We start from the raw sequence: 8,659 nt of genomic DNA, 5'->3' as shown, positions 1-8,659 counted from the left end.
ACTGAAAAGCAAAAGCCAAAGAAATTAAGGATAGAAAAAGATAAATCTGTCCTTAAAGCTTCCTTCTTAACTCTTTATTTTCTGGGTTGTAGGAAGTGGGAAGACCCCTCCTGACTTGATAGCCTTTTTATTTTTTAGACAGATCCTGCCTCAGGTTTATTTGTACAAATAGCATAGGACAACACCAGTCCAACACAGATAGCAGCCCAGGGTCACACCAGTCCTTCCATCCTCACATTGGCAGATGGACTTCTGCTCTGGAGCCTTTCTTTATGAGAGCCTGGGCACCTTTGGGAGCCAGAGCCTGAGCCTGAGCCTGAGCCGGAGCCTGAGCCTGAGCCTGAGCTGGAGCTGCAGCTACAACCTGGGCCTTGGTTTGAGCCTTGGCCTTGGACTTTGCCCAGCAGAGCCTGAGACTCTTGGTAGTACAGGCACGAGCATGTTTCCCAAGCTTGGGGTGAGTGAAGTAGGTAAGTCGACTGAGCTTGCGGGTGCCGCTCTTTGCAGTCTTGGGTTTGACCTCCTTGGGCTTTACGAGGGCCTTGATAGCCTCAGCACGTGCACTCATGGCCTTGGCATTGTTGGTTTGCATCTTCTTCAGCCCAATCTCGTTGTGCTTCTTGGCAAAGTGCATGTTCCTCAGGAACTTGGGGTCCACCCCTTAAGAGATTCGTATCTTTGTGATTGGGGTTTCTTGATGCCATTTTGGTGCCATTTTTGGGGACTGGTCGTGCGTGGTGTGGTTCTTGAACTTGGCCATGTCTGCACTCAAGCCCGCAGCTCTTGATAGCCTTTTTTTAAAGCCAAAAGCAACATGTCTTGTCTTAAGAGGGATTGCAGAGAGGGCTGCAGTGGGGCTCAGTGAAATGTGTCGAATGTGCCAGACACATGTAAGTACGAATCCTGGCTGAGCAAGTATACTACTGGGTAACTAGAGCAATTCATTTACCCTGTCTAGGCCTCCAAGACCTAATAACAATAACAACTGTCCCACTGGACTGTGTGATGACAAGAAATACTGTACGCAGTTTTTAGCACACGGTGATCAGTAAATATTAGCTGTACTAGGCATCATTCTAATTCTAGGTCTTCTGGATAGATGAGCATCTCGATTAAGCAAATCATTTGAATCTCTCCTGACTTTATTTTCTTCACTTTTAAAGCAAGTCAGGTGTACTAATGCTTCTTAAAGTTCCTTGATTCTATTAGAAAGTACACATGTAAAGAAAAATGAAGCAGTCAAGCAGGGTCACGTTGTTTTCAAATTTATTTCAAGTTTGTTCCATTGCTGCATTTTAGTTGCATTGATAAATGGGGACTAAGGTGCTATAGAATTTGATCCCTTCAAGTTATAAGGCATTTTTCTTGGACATTTCCATTGCTGCATTTACGCCCCTGAAAAATCACTGCGACTTTAACTTAAGCAAACCAATCTCTTTCAAAAAACTAAAGAAGAGTTAGGGGAAATGCTTTTAAAAGTGCTTCTGCTCTTTTAAAATACTTTAAAATTTTAAAGTGTTTTAAAGACACTTTTCTCATAGGAATTGTATGCCTGCTTTTAGGTAGAAAGGAGGAGGTCAGAGGGCCCTTCCTACATTGACTGTTTCTCAATTGCCCTCAGCTTAAATAATCGATATGCCTGCTATGGTCTGAATGTTTGTTCATATGTTGAAATCTGACCCTCAATGTGATGGTATTAGGAGGTGGGGGGCTTTAAGGGGTGATTAGGTTATAAGGGTGGAGCCCTCATGAATGGGATCAGTGCACTTATAAAAGAGACCCCAGAGATCTTTGCCCCTTCCACCATGTGAGGATGCATCAAGAAAGCAACTGTCTAAGAAACAGTTCTCACCAGACACCAAATCTATTGGAGCCTTGATCTTGGACTTCCCAGCCTCTGCAACTGTGAAAAATAAATGTTGTTTATAAGCCACCCAGTCTGTGGTTTTTGATATAGCAGCCTGAATGGACCAAAACAATGCCAAAGTAGCATATTTTGGAATGACATGTTCTGATCCCCTTCATGGTTTCATGTTACATAAATAATATAATATTATTTATTGACTAGTTTAAATGTCAAAAAAAAATCAACAGTAATCGAGGAATAACAGTATATATAGAAATAAAGGTCTTAATCCTGAGGCTCGGTCTCAAAGATTAAGAATCAAGAGAATGTTTTTATTCCAGCTCAATTCTTGCCTTGAGTGGAAAGTTTGAGCAACTCGGTTTTTCTCTTTAAGCTTCAGCTTGCACATCTGAAAAATTTGAGCTTTAAACTAGCTGAGCTCCCTTGGGTCCTTTTAAATTTATCCTGTTCTATTATAGTATGGTGATTTTAAAACACATCTGTAATCTCTTGGACACTCTTCCATCAAAAGGTGGAATCTAATTCCTCTCTCTTTGAATACATTGGCCTAGTGACTCACTTGTGTGGAACAGAATGTAGCAGAAGAGACACTGAGAAGTTCTAAGACCCGGCCATAAAAGGTGATACAGCTTCTCTGTCTCTCTCTCTCTATTTAAGCAAACAGGTTACAAGTCTGGCTGCCCCGAAGCTGCTCTGCTGGAGACCACACAGATTGATGTCTGAGGAGCACCAGCGGTCCTAGCTGCAACAGTCTGGGTCTTCCCAGCCCAGGCACCAGAACTGGGGATCATTTGATCCCATTCCCAGTCTTCAATGGAAAAGAGACAAGCTGAACCCAAGTGAGCTCTGCCCATTTACAGATTCACGTGCAAAATAAATGCTCTTGTTATTTTGTTAAGTAACTATATTTGGGGCAGTTTGTTATGCAGCAATAGGTAACCAGAACTGATGGTAAAACTAGGAGCCTCTGAATGCCTGGAGTAAATATTTTATCAGCTGAGGCACATGATATTTGAAATAGAACTAAACACATTTCAGTGGTATGGACTATGTGGGATGAATTTAAAAAAGTTATTTTGCATGCTGCATCATTTAACAATTGACTTCAGGAATCCTGACTCCAGAGTAGAGAGGACCTGGGCCTTGTCTTGGGTGGAAGCTCAGGGGACAGGGAACCTGGGAAAGAAGTCTACGACGCCACCTGGCCTGTCAGAGCAGAGGTGAGGGGTGGGAACCAGAGACCATCCACTGTGTCCACACTTTTCGGGAGGCAAGGGAGAGGATCCTAAATGCCAGAGTTGCTGAAGCTTAATCCTGGGACCTCTTCCTCTTCTGAGCTCTAGACCTGTATATCCTACCAAGGTATAATAAAAATATGCATTTGGCTTTTGTCCCAGTCCTGGCACAGAGCTCCTAAGACCTTTGGAATTTCCTGAGTGACAGGACTGTTTTTTGTTATTTATAATGAGCCCCCTTTTGATCACACTTATTTATGTTAATCAGGTAGCTTAGGGTGGGCACCCTAGATAGGGCTGGTCACCAGAAAAACCAAGCGATTAAATCACTGGTACTTTCATTACCACCCACCAACTTCCAGGGAGGGAAAGGTAGGTAGAGATTGAGCTCTATGAAACTTCTGATAAACAAGCTTCAGAGAATTTTCACTTCTGGAACACAATGATGTGCTAGGAGTGTGGCACACCGAGGGAGGGCAGGAAATCTCTGCATTCCTTCCCCCATACCTTCCCCTATGCATCTCTTCCATTTGACTGTTCCTGAGTTGTACCATGTGTAATAAACGTAAATGCAAATAAAGTGTTTTTCTGTGTTTGAGTGGAAAAACTTTTATTTTGCCCTCTGAAGTTCAGTGGCTAGGGCCCCCAAGTTAAACTGAGAAAAGACGGATTAATAGGAGAAAAGGTTTATTTTATATGCACATGGGATCATCAAAAGAAAAAAGTGAAAACTCAAGAAGTTGTTAGGCCTGGCAGCTTATATATGATTTTTACAAAGGGTGATAAATTGTGGGAACATGACAAGACAAAAGAAAAGGAGCTTGGGCTTCTAGAACCAATAATTGTGGGGAAGTAGCTATATGGGTGAAACTAATGGAAGATAAGCACTATTTGATAAGGTTTATAGATGCTATAAGGTTTAGTAAGGTTAAGCAGCCTCAAATCGGTATTACCTCCAGTGATAAGACTCATCTCTGGTGATTAAGAAAGAGAGAGAGGAGAAAAGAAAATTGCAGGCCAATATTCCTGAACATAGATGCAAAAGTCCTCAACAAAATTCATTTGAGGGATACAAGGATGTTTCAACATCTGCAAATCAATCAATGTGATATACCACATTAACAAAATAAAAGTAACATACATAATCATCTCAATAGATGCAGAAAGAGCATTTGACAAAATTCAACATCCATTTATGATGAAAACTTTCAACAAAGTGCGTATAGAGGAAGCATATCTTAACATAATAAACGCCATATATGACAAGCCCACAGCTAATATCATACTCAATGGTGAAAAGCTGAAATATTTTCCTCTAATATCGGAAAAAGTGGCTCACTCTTGCCACTTTTTTTCAACGTAGTATTGGAAGTCCTAGCCATAACAATCAGGAAAGAAAAATAAATAAAAGGCATCAAAATCAGAAAGGAAAAAATAAAACTGTCACTATTCACAGATGACATGATATTTTATATATTAAACACTAAAGAACCTACCCCAAAACTGTTAGAATTAATATGTAAATTAATAAATAAACCTAACAAAATCCATATACAGAAATCTGTTATGTTTCTATATACTAATAACAAACTATCAAAAAGAGAAATTAAGAAAAATAATCACATTTATAATTGCATCGAAAAGAATAAAATACCAAGGAAAAATTAAACCAAGGAGGTGAAGGCCCTATACATTAAAAACTATAAGATGTTGATGAAAGAAATTGAAGAAGACACAAATAAATGGAAAGATATTCTGTGTTTATGAATTGGAAGAATTAATTTTGTTAAAAGGTCCATACTACTCAAAGCAATCTACAGATTTCATGTAATACCTATCAAAGTTCCAATAGCATTTTTCACAGAAATAGAACAAAAAAAATTCTAAAATATATGTGGAACCACAAAAGACCCCAAATAACCAAAACAATCTAGAGAAAGAACAAAGTCAGAGGCATCACAAGCCCTAAATTCAAACTATATTACAAAGCTATAATAATCAAAAGAGTATGGTATTGGCATAAAAACAGGCACATAAATCAATTAAACAAAATAGCCCAGAAATAAATCCACTTATATGTGGTCAATTTACTTACAACAAAGGAGCCGAGAATATACAATAGAGAAAGGACAGTCTCTTCAATAAATGGTGTTGGGAAAACAGGACAACCACATGCAAAAGAATGAAACTAGACCACTATCTTACAAAAATAGACAAATGGGAATACATCGAACTAAAAAGCTTCTGCACAGCAAGGAAAACCTCCAATAAAATGAAATAGTAACACTGAATGGAAAAAAATATTTACAAAATATATCTGATAAGGCATTAATATCCAAAATATATAAAAAACTCATACAACTCAATATCAAGTACATACATACATACATACATACATATATACATAGATTACATACAATTTGATTAAAAATTGGACAGAGGATCCAAATAGACATTTTCCTAAAAAGGTACACAGATGACCAACAGGTACATGAAAAGGTACCAAACTTCACTAATTATCAGAAACAAGCAAATCAATGTAATATCACCTCATACCTGTTAGAATGGCTATTATCAAAAAAACAAGCAAGGATGTGGAAAAAAGGGAACACTTGTGCACTGTTGTTTGGAATGTATATTGGTGCAGCCTCTACGGAAAATAGTATGGAGGCTCCTCAAAAAATTAGAACTACCACATGATTCAGCAATTCCACTTCCAGGTATTTATTCAAAGGAAACTAAAACATTAACTTGAAAGATATCTGACTCCCATGTTCACTGCAGCATTATTTACAATAACCGAGACAGGGAAGCAACCTAAGTGCTCCTAAACAGATGAATGGATAAAGAAGACATAGTATGTATATATAATGAAATATTCAGCCATAAAAAAAAAGAAGTAAATATTGTCATTTGTGACAACATGGATGGACCTTGAGGGCATTATGCTAAGTGAAATAAATCAGACAGAGAAAGACAATTATCGTATGATCTCACTTATATGTAGACTCTAAGCAAAGAAAAAAACCAAACTTAACGTCAAGCTCATGGATACAGAGTGGTGGTTGCCAGAAGTAGGGAGTGAGAGTGGGCAAAATGGGCGAAGTGGGTAAGAAGGTACAAACTCACAGTCATAAGTCAACCACGGTATATATACAGCATGATAACTGCTGTTAATAATACGGTATTATATATTTTAAAGTTTCTAAGAGACTAGATCTTCATGTTCTCATCACAAGGAAAAAATTATAGCTATGTGTGGTGATAGATATCAATTGGACTTAATTGTGATGATCATTTCATAATATATGCAAATATTGAATCATGCACATCTGAAATTAATATAATGTTATATGTCAATTATATCTTTAAAAAAGAGATGGAGACATATTTATGAATATTAATATAATGTTATATGTCAATTATATCTTTAAAAAAGAGATGGAGTCATATTTACAATTTGTTACCTTTACAAAAGGAAATTTATGCCCTGCTTTTAGGCAAAAGGTGGGAGGATAGTCTCTTTTGCTGTTATCTTAATTGCCTTCAGCTTAAAATTCTTAGGCAAAAATGACATTTTGGGGTGACATATTCTGATCCCCTTCACCTGAGTTCTGTGAGCCATTCTGGCAGATTATCAAACCTGAGGGTGGGACTATGAGCATCCCCAAATTTTTAGTTGGCTGGGCCAAAGTGTGGTGGCATCTGGCATCTGAAGTGGGGGCAGTCTTATGGGAATGAGCCCTTTAACCTGTGAGATCTGATGCTAACTCCAGGTAGTCAGAGTCAGATTTGATTTGTTGGACACTCAGTTGGTGTCAATAAATTGGTGTCACAAAGAACTCAAGAACCTATTAAGCTTGACCTGCCCAAAATGGAGTTCATGATCTTGCACTCTATTCTTCTTCTAGTGGTCTCTCCCCCAGTGACTGCTACTGCCTCTACCCAACTGCTCATGTCCAAATCCTAAAAGAGTTCTCTGTCCCTCTCACCTACCTCTGTATGGATCCATCAGCATGTTATGTCGGTTTTCACTCATAAATAGCTCTCACATCTGTCCACCCCACCACCGTCACCACGTCTCTCAAGTGAGGCATGATCACCCTTCCTGACGCGAAAGACTGCAATAGTCTTCTATCAGCTTCTCTCACATTTGCTGTCCCCTACACTCTGCTCTTCATCCTGCATGCAGAATGATCTTTCAAAACTTAAATCTGGTTAGTCACACTTGTGATTCAAAATCCTTCAAAGGCCTCTAATTGCTCAAGGCCCTGAGTGGCCTATGTCCCGCTCCATCCCCAGCTCTTCCAGGTCCTCCTTGCTCTCTGCCCTTGGGCCACATAGGCTTTCTCCAGTCTCACTCTTCCACACTCCTTCCCACACAAGGCCTGCATATGGGCTGAAATGTTCTTCCTTGCAGTCCTAGCTGTTCATTCCCACTCACCTTCTTCACAGAGGTGTCCCTGGCCTCCTGGACCAGGTCAGATCTCACCTTCTTAGCATCTGCCAGAGTGGCTAAGTCTATATTTGTTTGTGTGACTTTTTGGTTAATGGTGGTCTCCTCCAATATACTGATAGCTCCATGAGGGTGGGGACTTCTAATGTATCCACTGAAGAGAGGAGAATGGAACAGGGCTGGGATCAGGGCACGGTATGCCCCAGAGAGTGATATCTCCCTAAAATCCATTCCCTAGGCACCCCTCTTACCTCTAGTCCCTGCCCTAGAGTGGGCCCATGCTCTGATGAGAGTTGTAGCCCAGAGAGTCACCACAACCTCAAAATCTCTTTGAAGCACTGTCTCAAATTAAAATAGTTTGCAAATTTTATATTTAACTCCATAACATGTCAATATTGACTTAAAGATAAAAACAATGTTTTCTTCATGAAATCTTGGAGTTATTCCAGGAAGACACACCATGTATCTGGTGCCTTTTGTAAGCCCCCAAGTTGAGATGCAATCATGGCATTCCACACTGGGCAGGGGAGTACCCACGAGATCCTAGCAAGTGGTAGCAGAGCCCCTTCCTCATGAACACCACCTCCAGCCCTGGCTTAGCCATGGGAGAAATCTTCCTTCTAAGTTACCTGGGTTCACCTCATACATTGCTGGTAGGAATATAAACTGGTACAGTCACTATGGAAAACACTATGGAGGCTCCTCAAAGAATTAAGAACTTCTATCTTACCCAGCAATTCCTCTTCTGGGTATCTAGCCTCAAAATTTGAAAACATTTATTCATAAAGATATATGTACACCTAAGTTCATTGCAGCATTATTCACAGTGGCCAAGACATGGAAATAATGGAAGTGCCCTTCCATAGATGATTGGATAAAGAAAGATGTGATACGTATATACAACAAAATATACTCAGCCGTAGGAAAAGATGAAATACCGCCATTTATGAAAACATAGATGGACCTAGAGACTAGCATGACAAGTGAAGTAAGCCTGACAAAGTAGAGAAACATATGATTTCACTCATATGTTCGATATAAAACTGAAGCAACAAACAAACACGAGAAACAAAAACTCAGAGACACAGACAACAGTTTAAT

General features: G+C 39.5%; 1 pseudogene; it reads right to left on the bottom strand.

The window, feature by feature from the left end:
* Positions 1 to 232: 232 nt before the first annotated feature.
* Positions 233 to 884, bottom strand: LOC120607736 (60S ribosomal protein L29-like; annotated as a pseudogene).
* Between the last annotated feature and the right edge of the window lie 7,775 nt (positions 885 to 8,659).

Source organism: Pteropus medius, unplaced genomic scaffold, assembly GCF_902729225.1.
Source record: "Pteropus medius unplaced genomic scaffold, Ma_sr-lr_union100, whole genome shotgun sequence".
NCBI classification, from domain to species: Eukaryota; Metazoa; Chordata; class Mammalia; order Chiroptera; family Pteropodidae; genus Pteropus; species Pteropus medius.
Note: the sequence above shows the minus strand (reverse complement) of the source record. Positions and strands in the feature narration are given on the sequence as shown.